Source organism: Heptranchias perlo, chromosome 21 (assembly GCF_035084215.1).
Source record: "Heptranchias perlo isolate sHepPer1 chromosome 21, sHepPer1.hap1, whole genome shotgun sequence".
Taxonomy (NCBI): Eukaryota; Metazoa; Chordata; class Chondrichthyes; order Hexanchiformes; family Hexanchidae; genus Heptranchias; species Heptranchias perlo.
In genome coordinates, this window is record NC_090345.1 from 25,743,421 (window position 1) to 25,767,490 (window position 24,070).

Sequence of the window (24,070 nt, forward strand, 5' to 3'; positions counted from 1 at the left end):
ATGTAGCAATGTTATCAACATTTGCTGTTTATACCATTCATGTCCCAGCCTTAATTCTCTGTGGCACATAGCATACTTGACCAAGACGATGTGCCAGGCACCGGTTTCCAAGCTTCTGCCAATACTGTTCTATAGCCAGCCATCAGAAGGCGGCGGGTGTAACCCGCAGTGACTGCCCTTTCCATTTTCTCCCTCACCTTAGGAAGGTGCATAGCAGAGAATCACAGGCACGCATCCCCATCCAAGAGCGCTGTGGTGCCCGGCAACAGTTGTTTTAGCGAGCTCCTAAAGTGTCAGTGAAATAAACAAAGAAAAATAACAGCTAAAAATAGCTACCAGGACTCGGTGCCTTTCCGAGAACTCATAAGCAATTTTTTCTAAAGGCTGAAGGGTTAAAGAGTTGACCACAGTTAGAGAAGTTGGTTGCAGAGAGAAATGAGATAAAAGAGGAAGAGAAATACACTAAAACAAGCAGTTAGATCTCTGCTTCTTTGTTAAGAACAGGACCCACATCATCTGGTATCTGTTACATACGGTTCTTGGAAGTTTCTGAGTTTAGTGTCAACACAATAACCCAGTAAACATGGATTAATGGGATTGAACAATGTAATCATAATGACAGCTAAACATTACACTTTGCTAGCTGATCTACACTGTCTCCCAGGCCACCAACGCCTCAAATTTAAAATTTTCATCCCATGGCCTCGCCCCTCCCTATCTCTGTACCCTCCTCCAGCCCTACAACTTTCTGAAAACTCTGCGTTCTTCCTACTCTAGCCTCTTCTGCATCCCCCCTCCCTTTGCCCCACCATTGACAGCCGTGCTTTCAGCAATCTAGGCCTTATGCACTGGAATTCCCTCCTAAACCTCTCTGCCTCTCACTCCTCCTTTAAGAACCTCTGTAAAACCTACCTCTTTGACGAAGCTTTTGAACGTTTTCCTTTGTTCAAGGTGCAAGTTGTTGTTATTGTTGAACATTTTCCATTCACCTCCTACAATGCTGAATGGCTTTGTAAGAAGAACTTCTAAGACTACCAGTGGGTTGGCATGAGATTTATAAAGTTATGTGCAAGAGAATGACAAGGCAGCAAATGTGCATTCATGCTTAACAGGAGCTGAGCTACACTACAATGTAAAATCTGAAATCTTTGCATATTAAGGTTTGAAGCAGATACATTTACATAAATAGACCATGTGTAAAAATGACTGCAATCATAAATAACAGAGCCTGCATGCTGTACTGTAATTCAGTGGGGTTGTGTACATATCCTTGCTGCCAGCAATTCTGGGCAAATAGTAATTCTCAACTGAACTCCTGAGCAACACAGTCAGTTCCTGTTAAATGCACAATCCGGTTCCAGAAAATTGTGCTCACTTATCAGCAGTGTTAACGTCACACTTTCCAAACTGGGTTAACTTTTATACATTCACGGTCAAATATTGGGTAAACTCTGGTTAATATATATATAAACATTAACCAGTCATTTTGCCTGGGATGTTTACACAGTTTTCCAGGATGCGCAGTTACTCTTTTCTGAAGTGATTTATATGTAACACTATCACCTTGATGTGTGGTGTACTTCAGAGGGAAAAAAGCCTTCCTCAGAATCCTTACTCACTCCCGCTAATTCTGTTGAACCTTTTGTCCTCTGGGCTTTCTTTTTTTTAAAAAGTGTTTGAGCTAGTCAATGGATAAGATGAAAAATGGAAGATGAAATACAGTAAGAATTTTCTGTTGCACAATTTCTTACACATTTTCAATTTTCATTAAAGATTCTCCAAATTCTCAACATTACATTGGCCCAGAATTTGCTGTCAAAATAACAGTGAGGCTAATAACGCTCACCGTTATTTATGCGCAAATCGTACAGCAACTTCAGGCAAGGGGTAGATGTGCGGTTAATTGCGGAAATCTAAAAGTTGCTGTCCAAGTTGCGCCTTTCCGCCATTAGCTTTGTGGAAACAGCATCTCGCTGTCTGACTCACCATCGAAACGCATTGAACGGCGTGAAGTTCCTGTATTTGCGCGGTAGATACAAACTAAATGCACCACAGAAAGATAGTTCAAGTCATTTCAAGTCTAAGTACCTGGTTAACAATGTGATAAGTGTTAATTACTGCCAGTCAACCTGTCTGGCACTAAAAATTAACTATTATAAGTGTGGAATCTCATTCCTTCAGATTTTAATATTTTTTGGCGATTTCTTTTGAATTTTTTTAAAATCTTTTCCTTTCTGTCTCTTTTTTTCTCTCTCTTAATCCAATCTTTCTCTCAATTTATTTCTCTTTCTATACCTGATTTGACATTCCAACTTACACTTCCTTCTCAGTCCTTGTGCTGTTACTTTCACAATCCTTCCAATCTGATTAGTTATGGAGATACACAGTTACTTGGAGATACCCTGTTCACTCAGATCCCAGATGCCTTGTAGAGGGCGCTGCACCATTTTCATCTCCCACTTACAGTAACTTGCAGCGCAAAATATCAAAATAAGAAGGGCAAGGGCAAGTCTAACTAGCGGCAGATGCCGTTCATTGCCTTGCTACGGCAAATTCTGGGCCAACAATTCTGAAACTTGCTGTGGTTTGGTACACGCTGTTGGAAGCTCCTTTATTAGGGCTTACGTCAATAGGTTTTGATCAATAAAACCCCAATATATTTTTTCTATTTAAAATCAACAAAACTACAATACAATTTCCCCCACAGAACAAAACATCACAAGTTCATTCATTAAAACACCCAGGCAACACCCGAGAAGTGTGTCCATTTCTCCTGTGGCCTTTTTCCCCCCAGATGAGGATGAATTCTCTTGATGAAAACTATACCAAAAAGACAAGAACCACAAAAAAATGCACCAGGTTTACAATTTTCAGCTTGAAACTGCTTTGTTGACAATAAGACATGTCCTTTTCCCCTCATCTGGAATACACAATGGAAGTGAACCCAATTCCTCCCCATGCACCTAGTCCTCAGCTGGTCTCATTCAGTTTTATTACAATTGTCTGTTTATTGAATCGTCAGACCTGAATGACTCACATTCCAGACTTCATATATTGGCATGTCTGGCTATGCAGAAGGTGCAATTTGGGCTCCAAATATGTTCAAATGTGTAATCTGCACAAAAAGGAATACTCACTCATTTCAACAACAGCGGACAGTACACATTATCTAGTTAACAGCAGTGAACTGAAGAGGTGCATATAAAGAACAGTTTGAGATTTTTATTTCCTATCCAACTCACAGAGATAGACAATTAAACAGAATCAATAAGTATGCTATACCCGTGTTCACAGAATATTGATGATGAATTTTTAAACAGATTATCACAACATTTTAAAGAATAAATTCAATGCTAGCAGTAACGGCTGGTTCGGCCTTCAGAGAGAGATGGAGTATGGCGCTCAAGCTGAAATGTCAATGGTGCCACGCACTCAATTGTCACTATAGCAGACAAAAAAAAAGTGCATATTTTGCCTCTTGACCTGTTGAGGATATGAAGCATATCCTGCACACTGGGAAATTAGTGCTTACACATCACTCATGTCTAAAAACAGTACGGATTAATCGTCAATACGTCATGGTTGATTTCCTGAAGCATGACTGGCTAAAGAGTGAAGATGAATGCACTAGGTCTCACACTTAAGGGAAGTTATTTCTTCACAGACAGATGTCGAATGATCATTGTGTTGACTAATAGCAATAATAAAAATCAAAAGATGCAAGGTAGTGCACTACAGGTTAATAAGAGAGGCGCCACTCATCACTCCCACTGGTGCTGCGCTAATCAGAATGAAAACTGGTAGAACACAGTGCGCTCTCAGATATTTCATTCCTGATGTTTTGTCTCTCTCCAGGAGAGATCCCACTGATTACATTTCTCCAAGACAAACAGACAAAATATTCCAAACAACATTGCGCAAAGTACACAGTGTGGCCTGTGTTTTTGTAAATTAATGAATTACACCCATCAGGATTATTTAGACAAGGTGAAACAGTCATTAATCACCAATTAACATGCACCTTTTTTGTGACTGCTCGAATTACAGACCACTCGATTCACAACAAAGACAGCAGCCTAGGAAACACCACTGTGCTTAAAGCTACACGAGCTCACAAGTTTCCAGTTATTTTTACACTGTGCTCAAAAAGATCACTACTGTACCGCTCCCTTAATTGACTAATGTCAGAACTAGAGAATTTTATCCAATTAAGCAATGTCCACTGAGACAAAAGGAGCGTCAACCTCTCACAGCTTTTTTCTGAATGCAAACACTTCCATCTCTCATCTCAGGCTTTTATTCTAACAAATGCAAAGTAGATCATACAAACAAAATCCTGAAATGATGAAACGTTTTGTCCAGTGTTGAATTTATTACTGTACTTTTATCTCCCAAAATGGTGTATTCTGCTGACCTATCTGTCAGATCAATAGGGAATTTGATGGCTGTTGATTAGATCAGCAGACTAGACCATCCATGATGAAAGGAAACAGAAAAATGAATGGTAATCAATCTTAAAAGGCAAACTTTAATGGAAGTGTTTCCCAAGCCAACTATTGTTTCAATACGAAAAATTGGAAGGAAACTTAAAACTCTCAATGAAAAATGTATGTAAAAGATACATTTCCCCCCCCCCCAAAATTTTTCCCATTCCATTCCTCCTCTCCTGAAAGCACTGGCTCTTGCTGAGGTACAGCTCAATAATCTCCAGCAGTCCTCCAGTACCTCATCCAAACAGCCATTCTTGTGTGTGTTAGCCTAGACAACAAGTGTCAGTAAACTATTACTGTCCTCACCCTCATCCAATGTACATACCTGTGTATGTTCCAGCTGGAGCGATGGGTAGCAATTAAGAGCAAAAACCTTTGCTAATTCCAGCCCAGAAGTGCGGAGTGTAGTACCTCAATCACTGCTGTGGCTGCAATCAGCTAACTCAGTACGGACCTGGGATCCAACCCGGGGCCTTCTGGCCTCCATAACTTCGTGCTACATTGGGAAATTAAATTAAAGTATTTTAAAGAGAAATATAAAGAAAGCCGTACAGATCAGGAAGGTCACAGTTTATGCTGAGACTCCTGACTGCTATTCAGTGACCCAAGCTGGAACAGCATGTGTGTAAATATCAGGTAAGGATGCAAACAGGCTTGGCTCTGATCTCACTTGTGGTTCCAATAGCCTGCCAAGATTGATGGTCAAAACTCATAGATGAATAATGGCCACTTGAGCATAGTATTGGGAGGGTGGGGGGGGGAAAGAGACTGGTGTTTCTGGGAGAGGAGAGCAGGGAAGAAAATTTACGGAGAAACCTGGAAAGAAAAGAAAAAAAGTGATCGACTGCAGTTTATTTTCAGCTTCCTACCATAGGTTGTACAACATAATGAGGTCACTCAACACAGGAGTTCACAGTAGCAATGTCTGATTGTTCTGCTTCTCAGGTTTGGGCAGATACAGCAACTTTAACACACTGCACTAATGACATTGCGTTTGATCTGTGTATCAAATTTTATTTGATAACGCTCCTGTGAAGCGCCGAGGGACATTTCACTATGATAAAGGCGCTATATAAATGCAAGTTATTGTTATTGTTATCAGTGCTGAAGTAGTTAGTACTGTTTTACTGGTCATTCATCTCATTTGCTGTTTGTGAGAGCTTGCTGTGCAAAAATTGCCTACATAACAGTGACATACAGTGATGTCCTGATGACATGATGAGGTGTTACATAATGCAAGTTCTTTTCTCTCTTTTTTTTTTAAGAACTGTTCAGGAGTTTGAGTTAGCTGTAACGTGCTTTGGGACGTCCTGAGGTTGTGAAAGGTGCCACATAAATGCAAGTCTTTCTTTCTTTCTTTATGCAAGTCAACAATCCAGAAAGTTAGTGGTTTTGTCATTATACTATCTATTTTATTTCCTTCCTCTCTTCAGTTCTACCTGGGCCATAGTTACAATCCTAACATATTCCATCCCGCAAGCTAGCTTTTACTTGTTACCTTCTCCAAATGACCGGGAACTTCTCAAGTCAAGGATTCTGCACATGAACCCACAGCGGACCAATCTGTGGCACAGTGTATCAGACATAAAGTGGAGCGATACCCTGCCAACAATGACATTTTCAAATGTTTTACATCGTGCGTATGATTTGGAAATGGTGGATTTCTTTAAAAAAATATATTTCTACAAAATAAGGCCATAATTACTGAGTCGCAGGGACCAGAGAACCTTCTGTTCATCCATCAGTCCCAACTAAAACCCAAACCCCCATCCTGTGCCACCCAAACACAACTTGTTTAAGCAATGAGTCATGGGGCTAATGGCTTCTTTATAGGTCTGCAACTCAATAAAAATACCTTGTTGAAATTCATTGTTATCCGCTGTGCAACACTTAGTACCTATAGTATTGGATTGAACATTAAGCACAGCCTTTATTTCCACACAACAGTCACTGATGGATTTGAGTAGTTCTATTTTTGCATTAAGGCTCATATTGAGTCACTAAGTTAAAGCTTCACACTGTCTCCATGACTCACTGGTAAATCAAATTCTTTCTGGTTCTGTCACTGTCACCGTCACTGCATTCCTTAATCTCCTATTTAGGGACTGTTTAAGATGGTGACTATCCACTCCTGGATAGACAAGACCTCACACAACACGACAGAGCAGTTTCAGATCTCTTTTACCACATGGGGTTGTCTCCTGTGACAAAAACATCATCGGAGGCAACCCTGTTATGTAAACAATCCGATACCAGTGCTCCAGGGGGTTTCACTGGGTGCCCCCCCGGGATGAGAAAGTGCCACGGGCAACAAAGGTAAATAGTTGCTGAGCCAGCAATATTTTGTTGCAATAGCCGCCCTTTATAGACCTCCCCCCAGTATCAGGGAAGGTTCCAATCAGGAGGACAAAAATCACACCTATGGCTTTGTGCTGTCTCTGCATGTGCAAAACTTATCCATGACAGTTGTTCTGCTGCTGCCGAACCCACCCTATCTTACAGTGCAAACAGAGCAGATTCAGGAGCAGCAGAAACAGCAGAGTCACGCAACCACTTGTGTTGCAATAAAAATGGGTTATAAAACTCTCATCCTCTCAACAGTTCCCGTCCATATCCCTGAATTAAAAATAATTTGAAAATTACTCAAATAATCCAACTCTCAAGCCAATCATAACTGAACTCATTTAGAATTCAACGATCAGCTTCACCCGTGGAAATAAAATGATAATCTAAAAAATGGGCATGACATACGCTCTACACTTTAAAAACATGAATTATTTTTTCAGGATTGTAACATTTTGACGCTTGCTAAAAAATCTCGAACATGAAAGCCATAGGGTGCAGCAGCTTTAGACTGTTCCACTCTAATCTTTACCAAAATAAACTAAATCTGCCAGTTAGTTTATTTAATTGCAAAAATTAAAAAGACAAACATTTACATAGCACTGGCAATACAATGAGACTTCTCAGGGAAAAACAGCTCTCTCTGCACAAAACCTTCTTAGCTCCATTCCTGATTACAGATTACAGCCTTCAACAGATCAGTGTCACTGCACCTTCAGAGGATCAGCTCAAAAGTTAATACCCCTCAGATTTGTTAAACACAGCCCAAAACATTGAAGGTAGAAATCAGTTAACATGTTGGATATCTTAATTGAAGATTTTCAAGCTCCACTTGTCAAATGATCACTTAATAGTATTAGTGTTTTAAGTTGAGAATAGACAACGTGGGACAGTGTTAAATTCAGTGGGCTCGATTTTAAAAGGTCGACGGGATGGCAGCGGTGGGGGGGGTGGGGGGGGGGGGGGGGGGAAGTCAGTGGGTGCGTGGCACTTCCTCACCTCCCCATTTGTGATCACACCACTACCACTCACCCTAATCCTGATCCAATGTGATATCTCTATTTCATACACACTCTCTGATGCACCTCTTTCAGGGTCAGCCTCACTCAAAGCAATGCATTCGTCGGTTGGTCACTTCACCATCACTCACTCATACGTCTGTACTTTCTCCCCTTCTAGGAGGAGAGCGCAAAATGCACACGAGAGGGCGAGGAATGGAGGGGGGTGGGGGGGGGGGAGGCACAACAAATAGTGGTCCTCACAGACGCAGAGATGAGGCCCTGCAGATCAGCCGCACCCTCGAGTGCCTGTCGGGGACGCCGAGACTGACACCCCACAAACGTCTGGTGACACAACTTTAACATTCATCACTCACAATATGAATTGCTAGTAACAATGTTCAACACCTCAATATGCTCATCGCAACATGACACATCTGTGATGATGCTTAATATTGCCTTTTGTTCTCTTACAGGCCCTTCAACAGTGACGGCAGAGGGCGATTCCTCAGAGGAGCACCCGGCCTCTGAGGGTGCACCATCACATCTTAGCGAGCCATCCACCAGCGCAGATACTCACACCTCAGTGGGTTCTAGTAATCAATTAGATGGGTTGGCACCTGGTGAGTCACCACCCACAAGTGAGCACGAGCAGACACTGGTAGCAGGGGCAGCTACGGAGAGTCCGCGTCGGTGGGCGCACTCCTCTCCAGGCTCTGCTCAGCTGGACACAGATGCTGAACCTCGGGGGCCATCCTTTAAAAAGAGAATGATCGAGGGACAGCAGCACATTTGCGAGGTACTGGAACAGGTGCCCGCACACTCTCCACAATAGCGCAGAGGATGGAGGAGTCTAACTCCTGCATTAGTAGAATGGCGGCACAGGTACGGGAGAGAATCTCTGAGATACTGTCACAGAGACATGAGGAACTGTCTGAGATAATATCGCACGTAAGTGCTGAAATGTCTGAGATAGTGTCGCAGGTAACTGTGGAAATTTCTGAGATGAAGAGAATGGCAGCCTCCGTTGAGCTTCAAGCACAGCTCACAAATGAGTCCATTCAGGCCCTGACAACAGCCATTTGGACTCAGGGTGAACAACATTCTGCCGCCTTGAACAGGCAGACAGAAACTTTACAACTGGGCTTCCAAGGCATCACACTTGTCCTCCAAACTGTTGTCCAGTAGGGTGGTAGGAGTGATGTGGGCCTGGTCCAGGAGAGGGATGATGGCGAAAGGGGACATGGAAGTGGGGACACCACACAAAGCGCTCCCACATCTTACCCATTGCCCCCCCCCTCTCAACCAGTACCCGCAATGCTGCCTCCTCTCCAGATGGCCGAGTCAGCCCCTGCACAGGTGCAGGTGGAGCAGTCTTTGGCGCGGCCCTCAAGGGCTCCAAAACCCAGAGGGCGTCGGCCCATGGGTCCATCCTGCTCCTCCTCAACGTGGATGGCAGATGTGGATGGTGGTTGAGGGCATGGGGCCTCCTCAACCGGTACCCCTCTCTGTTGCGCCATGTTGTGCAGGACACAACACACTACTATAATGCGACCCACTCTCGCTGGAGCGTATTGAAGTGCTCCCCGAGAATGATCAAGGCACCGAAATTGCATCTTCTGCAGCCCTATCGCCTGTTCAATTATAGACCTGGTGGCAATGTGGCTGTCGTTGTATCGATGTTGTTGCTCAATGATGGGGTTCCTCAGAGGTGCCATCAGCCACGTGTGCAGGGAGTATCCCTTGTCCCGAGGAGCCAGTCTTTAAGGGTGCGTGGAAGAGGCCCACGTTGTTGGGTTCCCTCACAATGAACGAATCATGGCAACTGCCAGGGAATCTGGCGCACATGTAAAGAAATCTTTTGCGGTGGTCACAAATGAGCTAAGCGTTGATGGAATGATACCCCTTTCTGTAGATGAACAGTCCTGGCTCGTTGGAGGTGCTCGGACTGCTATATGCATGCAATCGATTGCACCCTGAACACGTGGGACGCCAGCCATAGAGTGAAATCCCACTGCCCTCTCCATCTGGCTGAGGTCGTTCATGGGGAAGTTGACTTATTGCGAGGCTCTGCAAAACAAGCCGTTGGTGACCTGCCTTACGCACTTGTGTGCAGACGACAGAGACCCCGGCGATGTCACCGGTGGCACCCTGGAATGATCCGAAGGTGAAGAAGTTGCAGGCAGTGGTCACTTTAACTGTGACGGGTAATGAGATGCCGCCAGGCTCAGCAGGGAGCAGTTCAGATGTCTGCGACCACCTGGTGATTCACTCTCAGCCTCCGTATGCACTACTCCTCAGAGAGGTCCAAGAAGTTGAGCCTCGGTCTGTAGACCCTCTGATGAGGGTAGTGCCTCCTGCGACGTTGCTCCCTCTGTTGTTCCCCTCTGTGCTTTTGTGCAGGTGCCTGTGGCGCAGCACTGCGTTGTGGAGCTATAAGTGGCGGAAGTACACGTTGTGCCTGGTGAGGATAGTCATGTTGCTCATCCTCGGATGTACTGGTGAATGCAGCCATCGCACCCCTCCATCCTGATGGTGTCAGTTTGAGGGGGTCCGAAAAGGTGGTAAATATGTGTAAACAGAAGAATTCTGAGTGGAAACCAAGAATTTTCAGTCTAAACACAAAGATCTCCCAGCCAAAAGTTTCTCTGAGAGAACTGAGTGCCCTGCTGCAATAACTCACTTTTTATGCACATCTGTCAAACAGGTATTTAAATATCCAATTGGCTGCCGGCTGAAACACGACTCGTTCACCAGGGCGTGTTTCACATAGCACGGGAAACACGCTGAGGCAGCGCTGAGATGCCTTGCCTTCAATCTTAATTAGATTCATGTACATTTCAAGTACTTCAAGTACTTGAATTGCTTGTTTAAATATTGTCCCGGGGGCTTTAATTGCTGGCGGGACTTCCGGGTTCAGGAACGGCACGCGCACCCAGATGACTCTGGGTCGTGCGCGTTCTTAGGCATGTTGGAGCCGGGATTTCTGCCCGCTCCTGGAAATCGCAATTTTCTCCCCCCCCCCGCCCCCCCTCCACTCCCAACGCACCTGCAGTTCCATTTTAAAATCTAGCCGAGTGCATCTCTCACCAAAGAAAGAAAAGAGCACATTACAACAACTTGCATTTGTATAGCTCCTTTAACATAGTAAAACATCCCTGCAGTGTCATCAAAATCTGAGTCCAAGCCACATAAGCTTGGTCAAAGAGGTAGGTTTTAAGGAGCGTCTTAAAGGAGGAGAGGGAGGTAGATTACTGTTGGTCAATAATAACAAATGAACGCTTAATGCATCTTTATAACATTCTTCCTACGTTGTTTTAGCAGAGGTATTAACATTATTTAAAATAATATATTAAATTAACATATCTACTAAAATATCAGACATATGTTTGTCATATGAACAGGCTAACCTTTTGTCTGCCGATATAACTGGCAGTAATTTCTAGGCTGTAATGGACAAAGAATAAAAATCACAAGTGACTTACAACATTCTTTCTTACAATTAACAAACTGATTATTCTTTTGCTCCCAGTTATACATTGTTTGCATAAATGTGGAAAATTTCATTTTAATCAAAATTAAGTTTTGATGTAATGGCGATCATCACATTTGCAGAGGGTGTTTAAGTACTCTCATTAGACACAAGCTTTCTTTCTCTACTCTCTTCACATTATGGTGTATGACCATCTTGAAAGTGCGTTAGGTGGAGATAAAGAATTACACGCAAGGTGCTGTTTCGGTCCCAAATGTTCGTTCTTTCACCACAACTAGACTCACAACTAGTCTGAATAAAGTGTATCAGATTCACCACCATCCATAAAGACAATCTGATCTTGCTACGAACAGGACAATGTACAGAGTAAATACAGAGATGGTCAAACACTCCACAGGACATGGATCCTCTGCTGTGGGAGCACAGGAGGGGGCCGGGATGGTGAACTGTGGTGGGCAGCCACCCAGGGCTAAGTGGTGGAAATGTGGTGATGAACAGGTATTCTGGAGTTCATTTGGTTATTTTTAAGGGATCAAAACTTTCCCTTGGGAGATTAAGTAGGTGAGACACAGCCTATGATTAAATAGGTGGGGTACAATCCTTTCAGGATGGACTGTACACGGTCCCTGAAAGAGATAGGTTTGATGAAGCAAATGCCTTTTTCTCATTTCACCTTGTAATGTTTTTAAACAGCGCTTAAGTGCTGCACAACTCCTTAGAATGTATCCGAATAGTGCAGAGTTAACATGCAACTGAGAGGAATAAATAGCTCAGGCAGTGATTTGTTACCACACCAGCAATAAATTTTATATCATGCTGGAGTGAGATAACATCTTTTAGTCACAGAAGAATACTTGAGCACCTGTTTGGTTTGATAATACATCACAAAATGTTGGACATACAACACACAGCTGCAGGCAACTATTAAACAGTGCAGTCTTTGTTTGGCTCGAGAAAATAAATAACTAAAAACAGTAGAAAATGGGTTGATTGTACTAGCATCAATCTCGGAAGTGTATCCGCGTGGGGTTACCGTAACTTTTCTAAGTTCATTCATCATTATATTACTGCAAATCTCATTGTAATCCATTCGAACTGAACTAACCAGTAGAAAACAACCCAAGAGAAATTCCTCGTATAATGCATTCATTATTCTATTAGCACTTCCTCTGAACCATGTGGAATTTGCACTTCAAAATTAATTAATTACAAATCCCTCAAATAAACAGCTATTTTTTTTTCCTTTTTACCATGAATCCCTGAATGGCTGTATTCAAAATGCCGTTTACTACATGAGGCAAGCACCTGCAGTCAGTTTTTTTGAATGGAAAAAATATAGCAAGTGGCTTTTGAATCATGTGGTCATTTAATACTGCACAGGTGAAGCTGCTGTTAGAAACGGCAGAACACAAGCAGGGCATCTTTTTTTTACACTGTAGTTTGAAATGCTAAATTTTCTAATAGAAAACTAGAGAACTCTTTACATGTGAGAAAACTACACATACTGGCCAGAAAACCTAATCATAAGAGGATGTGATAGTAACCCGTAGCTTTCAGTCTATGTCGGTCAGCATTAAAACAAAGTACAAGCAGAAAGGATTCCAATTCATTATGCCCTCCCCAAATGAGGAGGTTCTCCATCCCAAAGAATGTCTCCCTGAAGGATACCAATTGCAGATTGACAACCCACTTGGAGATCTGTCTGAATAATGTGAAAAGATGTCTCCCCCACCCAGAATGCCCATGTGGGGCAGGTGAGACTACAACGGAAAAAGACACTGCATAAAATCCCGGAGACACTGGGATTCAAAGTCTTCTTTTCTCTTTGAATTGAGAAAAAGGTGAGAATGGCCTCCATATGACAGCTGCAATGAAGATTGCAAGTTCTCTTTCTAAGCCAGAAGCATTCTCAAAACATTTTCTTTTAAAACAAGCATAAAAGTTTTGTGCTTCTTCTGTTCAATGTTCTAGTTAAGCAACAATTTAAAAACTAGGGGTCAATCATTGAATTAATAGCTTCAGAGTGCAAATGCAAGTTGAATTAGTGCAAAAAGAACTAAGCAATTCAGATGCTATTTATAACCAGAAATCTGCACAGTCTCGGAAGTGAGAACCCTAAATAAATAATCCAAATTCTCTAAACGTGCGATTCCTGACAGGATGACATGACCAGGTTCCACAATCAAACCTGCAGCAGTGAATTCGCATTGATACAATTACCCAGCTGGCCCGTCAAGTGGTCTTGACGCAACTTTCTTTCAATATAATGAAAGGTCATCGACCTGAAATATTAACTCCGCTTCTCTCTCCACAGATGCTGCCTGACCTACTGAGTGTTTCCCACATTTTCTGTTTTTATTTCAGATTTTCAGCATCCGCAGTGTTCCGCTTTTGTTACTTTCAAAACAAGTGCTTTTCCCATTAGCAGAAAAAGTGGCCAAAAAATGTTAAAAAGCACACACATTACACATCTGCCAATATCCAGCATTCTGGTGTGCACACATATTAATCTTTTTGCCATTTTTTCCAGATCCGTTTTAAACGAAGCCCCATTTAACTTGGTTGCAGGCAGTAATCCTCTTAGAGTGGATAGGGAGGTGGCAAGGTATAAAAAGGGCATTTTAAAAATCAACGATTTACCACAGTTTCTCTGCTTTATTGTGGCCCATGCTGGATTGATCAAACAACTTGCAATTATATAGCACCTTTAACATAAAGAAAAAGGTAGATCAAGCATATGAGTTTTAAGAGGCTTTGGAAGACGTGGGAAAATGTAGCAAGGAGGATAGTAATGCGGCGGGAGGGGGAACATACATTGATTCAGAGATAGTAGAAGCTGCGAGGGAGGATGTCGGACTGGAGGATGCTGCAGACGTGGAATGAAAACTGAAGTGAAGGGCAGTTCTGTAGTACACCTGAGCTGACAGAATGATGAAATGCCAACTCAGGAGTTCAAGCCTCAACTACTGCCTACACTTGCACTTAGCCAGCTTTCTGACTGTTTACAGCCAGAGTCCTTGCTGAAATATTAGTTCATCTCTAAGAGGAAGAAACTGGCCGGATTAGTTGGGTTTGACAAAAGCATAGCTTCTACCAGCTAATCAAGACAAGAGTGTGGGCAGCAATCATGGAGGAGAGTGCGGCTAGCCCTCAGTTAAAGGAAGAACTTCAGTGGTGGGAAGCGACAGTGAGAGATCTAAAAAGGATTACAGACTGAGAAAAATATAAATGGAAAAATAGTAAAATGTCTAAAGTTCTACTTTCATCATCTTCCATCCTATCTGAAATCCTGTTATACACAATTATTTTACTGTGCTGATTTTTTTTTAAAAGAAAGAACCACATTAAGACCCAAAGCAGAGCAGCACATGAGACAACCATTTCTTCGATTGCTTTTGTGCTCTGGGTTCTTTCCATAACAAAGACCCTTTTTACATGGGCAGGTCATTAGCCCGACTCACAACTCCCTACCAGGAGGACCAGCGAGATACAATGAGGGGTCACCACTCCAGTCCCATCGGATGTGAGCGCACCAATGGAGGTCAATCCAGTATCAAGAGACCGAGACTGCAAGAGAATTACAGTGCCCAAGTAAAATGTACTTCCTTGAAGATGTAAAACTTGCAGTCCTAGTTAAAGCTGCTGTTTTACCCTGGATAGTGGTAATACAACTGTTGCACGAACACAACTTCAGAAAACCAGCAAACATTTTGTCTGGAATAAATATTAACTGCCCCTACCAAAAAATGCTTTGTGATGCTCTATCATCGAAGTACCAAATTCATTTTCCTACCCACACAAGTTGCATTTCTCATCTGTTTTGATGTCACCCTAGCAGCCACTATCAAAATAAAGTCTATTGTCTGAACAGTAAGATATTTTTAAAATAATGCACAATCAGAAAAAAATTCTTTCATTTTTTGTAAGACTTGGGACAGATTTCTATCCGTATATAAGCCTTGAAATTAGTGAAGCAGATGAAAATACGTATACCTAAAAAATATCAGAAACAATACAGCACACAGATTCAGTCCTGGTGTAATACAGTGTAAAATAAGCATGATGCTGAACCTGGATTTCTTAAATATGAATTAGAAATATCAAAGAGGCACATCTGATTATTTTCATAACACTGCAAATTAAATGACCAAAACTTGACAGCGACTGAATTAAACCCACGCATTTCAAATTAGTGGAAAGAACAATCTTATTCTGTCTGCACAACAAACGTTTTAAAACAGACATTTATAGCAAGAGTTCTTCCAATGGGCTGTGGATAAAGGCAAAGCCCAGTGTGACGTTAAGCAATACAGGCCAAAAGGTCGCAGGTTCAACTCCCAGTTTCACTGAGTTAGTTGATTACAGCCAGGGCAGCAGGAGGGACACCAAAACTGGTCTGAGTGCCCCCTGGATTCGAGGAGCCAAGGGTCCCATTTCCTGATCACTGTCCATCGGCATTGGGATAAACTGTGATGCCCTCCCAAGTCAAACAGCTGGTCAGCACCCACTATTGAGGAGCACATGAAGAGTACCAGAGGGCACTGTAACTGCACCCTAGCTACAGCCAGAGCCTTCAGAAAACGGAAGGGGTGAGAGAAAATTGGTAGAACTACATTTATAGCAATTCACTTATTTGATCTCCACCTCCTCTCTTTCCCCACCCCCATACATAAGTGAATCTTTAGGTGAGAGATTGAGCACAGAATTACCCCCACCAGAGGAAATAGTTTTTCTGTATCTACCCTATCGAGTCCCTTCATCATTTTAAACATCTCAATTAGATAACCCGTCAACCTCCGAAACTCAAGGGGATTGAAACCTTTATGAATTCATAATGAAGTTCATAATTCAACCCTTTAAGCCCTGGTATCATTCTGGTGACTCTGCGCTGCACCCCTTCCAAGGCAAATATATCCCTCCAGAGGTGCGGTGCTCAAAACTGAATGCATTACTCCAGGTGGGGTCTGACCAAGACTCTGTACAACTGAAGCATAAATTCCTCTCCTTTGTAACCCAGCAACCTTGAGATAAAGGCTAACACTCCATTAGCCTTTTTGACTGCTTTTTAATCTGTGTGCACTAGGATTTTAGTGATTTATGTACATGGACACCTAAATCTCTTTGCTCCTCATCGTTCCCCATTGAGAAAAATGTTCTGATTTGTCTCTCTCAAATCCAAAGTGAATGACTTGACACTTCCCCACATTGAACTCCATCTGCCATAGTTTTGCCCATTCACTTAGTCTACATCCCTTTGTAACCTCCTGCTCCCATCTACACAATTTACTGTGCCTCCTAAGATAGTGTCATCTGCAAACTTGGACATACAACTCTCTATTCCTTCATCCAAGTCATTGATATATATAGTGAAAAACTGAGGCCCCAGTACAGGTCCCAGGGGAACACCACTTGTCACATCCCACCAATCAGAGAATGTTCCCTTTATCATTACTCTCTGTCTCCTAACTTGCAACTAATTACCAACCCACTTAACATGCTCCCGCATACTGATAAAAGAAGCATTTTCTGCAGTGATAGCACTGTTTTCCTTCGAGTAGCTGACATGTTTTTCGGAAGTTAGGAAGGGGAAGGGCGAGGGGTCATTAGGAATGGGTCAATATTTATAGGGGTCCCCCACATGGATTAGTATGAAAATTACTGCTGACAGGAAGTGCCTGACCTCAACATCTTTCCTGATGACCAAAATAAGTTAGTATTAACATACTAACCCACTGTGCCAATGGGCTACATTCTAAAGTGCCTTTTCATTGGAACAGTGTGATTTAAACTGTATTCCCCATTGATTTTAAGAATCTATTGCATTCAATTGATCATTTACAGTACATTTGAAAGTCTTATATCTATCTCACTAATATATCACCAAAACAATTTAAGGAATAATCAAGCAGCTTTGAAATTTCCGAAATCAATCTCTATTGAGCAGCACAACTGAGTTACTGTAAAAGTCAACTCTGAAACCATTTGAGCTTAATTATACAGCAGCAAACTCAGAATCTGATGTAAATCTATGTGAGAAATTAACCAATGTTTCCATTACTAATTTATAGTGTTTCGCCTTGCCATGTTCAACTGGGAATAAAAAACTCATAAGATTACGTGCTGTGTTATTTCGTATCACTATTTAATCATTTACCAATTATATAATCTGACAAAGTGTCTATTGTCTGGATAATGCTAACTGTTACACATTATGCATCCTGAAAGATATCTGTGCCAAACACCTGGCAAACACACACAATGCCAAGTACAGGCCCATATCCTGCATGGGTCAAAGGTCACTTAATGAAACTTCCATACTGCATTTGTGTATTTATCTTGTTTTATTAGTAATCAATAAACCATACAAAATCAATTCATTCATAAGGAAAATGGTATGGAATAAAATACATTATGCAACAGGCAGTACTCACTCTGACCAGACATGACCCTGAATTAATATCTGTGCACCACCCTCAGTTTATCAAGTGCAAAGCAGTGAGGAAAAAAAGGAGTGCTTCTCACCGATGCTGAATTGTTTGTATTTAAGTTTCACTATATTTTTAACATGGCAAAAAAAACACTATGATAATCCTGGTTTTAGTTTATAAAACTTGAAAAAAGGGCTCTGTTTAAAACACACACCTTGGTTGATTTATTCAAAAAGCTTTGTTTGTGACAAAAGATTGCTTCCTACATTTAAAACATAAAACTTTAACTATGTCACACAGACATAAACCTTATAAAATAAAGGCTCTTGTGTTAAGTCACTCATAATCACAGTGGTGTGTGGAGAAAGACATCCATCAAAGTCATGTGTTCTTTTAGCAAATGAGACTTCAGATCTGAAAATTCTGAATGTCAAAATGGTCGACTTCTAAAACTGTAAACACTTCTTCAAAGCAATTTAAAAATCGATGGGTGTTTTTTGTAATCTCAAAAGCTCCTTCCCAGTGATGCGGAAAGTTACCGAGGCCCCCTTTTAAGCTACTTTTAAAACTGACAGTAGGACTTTTACACTGTTACTTTGTGGCATTAGATTGAAAGTAGGGCCCCAGGCTTCACACCATGGATCATCGCATCTCAGGTAAAAACTTTCTAAACACAAAATAATGGGGAAGCGGGGGCAAAATACAACTCTGTTTGCTAATAGTTCCCCTCTCCCTGAATAGTCCCCCTATCCTGGGAGAGTCACCCACTCCTGGCCCCCCTCCTGGGATAGTCCCCTGTCCCCTCCCGGGATAGTCCCCCGTCCGTCCCCCCCTCCCGGGATAGTCCCCCGTCCACCCCCACTCCCGGGATAGTCCCCAGTCCCCCCCCACTCCCGGGATAGTCCCCAGTCCCCCCCCACTCCCGGGATAGTCCCCCGTTCCCCCCCCCACTCCCGGGATAGTCCCCCGTTCCCCCCCCCACTCCCGGGATAGTCCCCCGTTCCCCCCCCTCGACTCCCGGGATAGTCCCCCGTTCCCCCCCCACTCCCGGGATAGTCCCCCGTCCCCCGCCCCCACACCCGGGATAGTCCCCCGTCCCCCGCCCCCACACCCGGGATAGTCCCCCGTTCCCCCCCCCACTCCCGGGATAGTCCCCTGCCCCCACTCCCGGGATAGTCCCCCGTCCTCCGCCCCCACTCCCGGGATAGTCCCCCGTCCCCCGCCCCCACTCCCGTGATAGTCCCCCGTTTCCCCCCCCCAATTCCCCCCCCCACTCCCGTGATAGTCCCCCGTTTCCCCCCCCCACTCCCGGGATAGTCCCCCGTCCCCCGTTTCCCCCCCCTACTTCACCCCCAACTCCCGGGATAGTCCCCCGTTCCAACCCCTACTTCGCCCCCAACTCCCGGGATAGTCCCCCGTTCCCCTCCCCCCACTCCCAGGATAGCCCCTGTTCCCCTCCCCCCACTCCCGGGATAGTCCCCCGTTCCCCTCCACCCACTCCCAGGATAGTCCCCCGTTCCCCCCCACACTCCCGGGATAGTCCCCCATTCCCCCCCCACTCCCGGGATAGTCCCCCGTTCCCCCCCCACTCCCGGGATAGTCCCCCGTCCACCGCCCCCACACCCGGGATAGTCCCCCGTTCCCCCCCCCACTCCCGGGATAGTCCCCCGTTCCCCCCCACACTCCCGGGATAGTCCCCCATTCCCCCCCCACTCCCGGGATAGTCCCCCGTTCCCCCCCCACTCCCGGGATAGTCCCCCGTCCACCGCCCCCACACCCGGGATAGTCCCCCGTTCCCCCCCCACTCCCGGGATAGTCCCCCGCCCCCACTCCCGGGATAGTCCCCCGTCCCCCGCCCCCACTCCCTGGATAGTCCCCCCTCCCCCGCCCCCACTCCCGGGATAGTCCCCCGTCCCCACTCCCGGGATAGTCCCCCGTTTCCCCCCCCCAATTCCCACCCCAACTCCCGGGATAGTCCCCCATTCCCCCCCCCCCGTTCCCCCCCCAACTCCCGGGATAGTCCCCCGTTCCCCCCCCCCCACTCCCGGGATAGTCCCCCGTTCCCCCCCCACTCCCGGGATAGTCCCCAGTCGCCCTCCCCCACCCGGGTAGTTCCCCCGTTCACCCCCTTCCCGGGATAGTCCCCAGTCCCCCGAGCCGACCTCTGGCCTTGGGTGGCAGCTTCATTTTATGACCACGATCGCAATATAAAAACAACCTTTCAGATGGGAAGCTGGGGAATTGCCACCTGAAGCCGGTCATTGGCAAGTTGGAGCTCAGGGTTGGGGCACCAGGGAAAGTCTACCGGGGTGGGGGGCGAGAGATGACGGGATGGGGGGGCGAGAGATGACGGGATGGGGGGGGGGCGAGAGATGACGGGATGGGGGGGGGGGGGGCGAGAGATGACGGGATGGGGGGGGGGGGGCGAGAGATGACGGGATGGGGGGGGGGGGCGAGAGATGACGGGATGGGGGAGGGGGGCAAGAGATGACGGGGTGGGGGGGGGGCAAGAGATGACGGGGTGGGGGGCGATAGATGATGGGGTGGGGGGGCGATAGATGACGGGGTGGGGGGGCGATAGATGACGGGGTGGGGGGGCGATAGATGACGGGGTGGGGGGGGCGATAGATGACGGGGTGGGGGGGCGATAGATGACGGGGTGGGGGGGGCGATAGATGACGGGGTGGGGGGGCGATAGATGACGGGGTGGGGGGGGCGCGATAGATGACGGGGTGGGGGGGGCGATAGATGACGGGGTGGGGGGGGGGCGATAGATGACGGGGTGGGGGGGAGGGGATAGATGACGGGGTGGGGGGGGCGATAGATGACGGGGTGGGGGGGGCGATAGATGACGGGGTGGGGGGGGCGATAGATGACGGGGTGGGGGGGGGGCGATAGATGACGGGGTGGGGGGGGCGATAGATGACGGGGTGGGGGGGCGATAGATGACGGGGTGGGGGGGGCGATAGATGACGGGGTGGGGGGGCGAGATGACGGGGTGGGGGGGCGAGATGACGGGGTGGGGGGCGAGATGACGGGGGGGGGTTAGAGATGACGGGGGGGGGTTAGAGATGACGGGGGGGGGGTTGGAGATGACGGGGGGGGGGTTGGAGATGACGGGGGGGGGTTGGAGATGACGGGGGGGGGGTTGGAGATGACGGGGGGGGGGGGGTTGGAGATGACGGGGGGGGGGTTGGAGATGACGGGGGGGGGGGGTTGGAGATGACGGGGGGGGGGGTTAGAGATGACGGGGGGGGGGTTAGAGATGACGGGGGGGGGGGTTAGAGATGACGGGGGGGTGAGAGATGACGGGGGGGTGAGAGATGACGGGGGGGTGAGAGATGACGGGGGGGGTGAGAGATGACGAGGGGGGTGAGAGATGACGGGGGGGGGTGAGAGATGACGGGGTGGGGGGTGAGAGATGACGGGGTGGGGGGTGAGAGATGACGGGGTGGGGGGTGAGAGATGACGGGGTGGGGGGTGAGAGATGACGGGGTGGGGGGTGAGAGATGACGGGGTGGGGGGTGAGAGATGACGGGGTGGGGGGTGAGAGATGACGGGGTGGGGGGTGAGAGATGACGGGGTGGGGGGTGAGAGATGACGGGGTGGGGGGTGAGAGATGACGGGGTGGGGGGTGAGAGATGACGGGGTGGGGGGTGAGAGATGACGGGGTGGGGGGTGAGAGATGATGGGGTGGGGGGTGAGAGATGATGGGGTGGGGGTGAGAGATGATGGGGTGGGGGTGAGAGATGATGGGGTGGGGGTGAGAGATGATGGGGTGGGGGTGAGAGATGATGGGGTGGGGGTGAGAGATGATGGGGTGGGGGTGAGAGATGATGGGGTGGGGGTGAGAGATGATGGGGTGGGGGTGAGAGATGATGGGGTGGGGGTGAGAGATGATGGGGTGGGGGTGAGAGATGATGGGGTGGGGGTGAGAGATGATGGGGTGGGGGTGAGAGATGATGGGGTGGGGGTGAGAGATGATGGGGTGGGGGTGAGAGATGATGGGGTGGGGGTGAGAGATGATGGGGTGGGGGTGAGAGATGATGGGGTGGGGGTGAGAGATGATGGGGTGGGGGTGAGAGATGATGGGGTGGGGGTGAGAGATGATGGGGTGGGGGTGAGAGATGATGGGGTGGGGGTGAGAGATGATGGGGTGGGGGTGAGAGATGATGGGGTGGGGGTGAGAGATGATGGGGTGGGGGGTGAGAGATGATGGGGTGAGGGGTGAGAGATGATGGGGTGAGGGGTGAGAGATGATGGGGTGAGGGGTGAGAGATGATGGGGTGAGGGGTGAGAGATGATGGGGTGTGGGTGGGAGATGATGGGGGGTGGGTGGGAGATGATGGGGGGTGAGAGTTGATGGGATCCGGGATGAGATGATGGGGGGTGAGAGATGATGGGGGGTGAGAGATGATGGGGTGGGAGATGATGGGGTGGGGGGTGGGAGATGATGGGGTGAGGGGTGGGAGATGATGGGGTGAGGGGTGGGAGATGATGGGGTGAGGGGTGGGAGACGATGGGGTGGGTGGATGGTTTATGTGGAGTGAGATGGAAAGGAATGGGGAGAAAAGGGGTGGAGGAATTGGTGGGGAGGAAGGGAGTGGTGAGAGTGGATGTTGAGGGGCTGGGAGTGAGGGGTAGGATTAGGAGAGAGTGGGGGGGGGGGGACGGACGGGCACATCGCAGGGAGGGAGAGCAGCCGCCGCACGGACAAAACACCGGTACCTCTGATCGCCGCCCAGCGCCAAGTTACAGCCTGTCCCCCGGCACCATCGCCACCGTCATCATCTCCATCACTTCGCGTCCTCGCACACGTTGCCCATCGGCTCTCTCCGAACAGCTGGTCCACATCAAAAAAAATATATAAACTTAATCCTCCAAACTACAGCCTGTAAGATCCGAGCGGAGCCGGAGCCGATCCCCCGGCGGCGGCGGCGGCGGCTGCCGCTTCTTTTTGCAGAGAGACACAGAGAGGGAGATCCAGGCGGGTTTGCTGCTCAAATCCTCGGCGCCCGCCAGTATGATGTGTGGGGTGGGTGGGTGGGTGTGTGTGTGTGTGTGTTGCACTTGGTGGATGGAAGCGGCAATCGGGTTTCCTCCTCTCCCCAAAAAGAACGAGTTGCAAAGAGAGAGAGAGAGAGAGGAGCCGGGCGGGCGGGCAGGAGGGGGCACTTGCTCGGCTCCGCTGCGATCCTGCTCGGCTCCGCGGGCGGGGTCTGCTACAAACCAATGACACAGCCCCACATGGACAGCCGCGCCTCCAACACTTGCACTACAGGCGCTCACTTTTACACTTAGCCTGATAGCATCGACACGCAGACATCAGGAGCTGAGTCCTACCCTTAAAAAAAACCTAGCACAGCACCGCCTACAAACCTCAACTTTCCAACTGCAGGCTTTTTTTTTTAAAAAGAAAAACAATCAGACATGAAATCTATATAATGAAGTGGAAATATTTGCACTGTTTTTGGCATTTTTACCCTCAAAATCCTCGTTTCTTTTTAAAAAGAATCATATTTACTACAATCCAAGGCGAGTGAGGTGTCCCCAACTTTTTTTGTTAGTTACCATAAAGTTCCGCAGCCCACATGTGAATACTGACCAACCACCTCTGCTCAATTAAAAAATAATATTGTTTAATTAAATACACATAAAAGCACCCCCAAGCATTGCTGCAGACTTCAGTCAAAATTTAATTTGTGTAATTGAATATTGATAAAAAGCAATCCCCCAAACTAAGTTACAGGCTTAGATTAAAAAATAATTTTGTGTAATTAAAAAACAAATGAAAGCGCTCTGCTCTTCCCCTGCCAAGCTACGTTAAAAAGTTTCAGCTTGAATTTGGTGGAACTCTGTTTCCATTTCTGATTGTGTTTTTTTAAATGCCAGTGGGTTTACCTGTTTGAATTTGGAGGGTCTTGAGGTTAGTACAGGTCTGTTCTCAGTATAGCGCTCGCGTTGGTGGTTTCAGGATTAATCCCTCTGCATCACAGACAGCATTTAGCAAAGTTTTGTATATCTGCGGGTCAAATGCGAGTGAGCATTAGTGCCAGACGCACCTAGTGGCCCATCAGGCCAATTACCCTTTCAGCCCTGCATCGAGCGTGTGGCGTCACTTCAGACATCAAGAAGTATAAAAAGGAAGAGAAAGAAAGCCAGTCATTTCCTTCTGGTGTTTCTGACTTTGATAACCTGGCATCTCCCCAAGGGCAGAAGGTGGGGATTTACAAGCAGCTACCAAATTACAGAAACTGCAACACTCAGGGTGTGCCTATTTAGACCACTTTCCCAGACGGAGCTATGGCTTTAAAGGAA

General features: G+C 46.7%; 1 protein-coding gene across 4 annotated transcripts in view; it reads right to left on the bottom strand.

The window, feature by feature from the left end:
* ctbp2a (C-terminal binding protein 2a) overlaps nucleotides 1-23,749 on the bottom strand; it is a 245,497-nt gene extending 221,748 nt beyond the window's left edge. For 2 of the 4 annotated variants that reach the window (XM_068002338.1, XM_068002332.1), the window contains exon 1: nucleotides 22,481-23,005. The gene's annotated coding sequence lies outside the window, so the exon portion shown is untranslated. Of the gene's footprint in view, nucleotides 1-912; nucleotides 1,004-22,480; nucleotides 23,006-23,653 lie in introns of those variants that run through there. The other 2 variants (XM_068002334.1, XM_068002335.1) reach the window with 2 other exon arrangements.
* Between the last annotated feature and the right edge of the window lie 321 nt (nucleotides 23,750-24,070).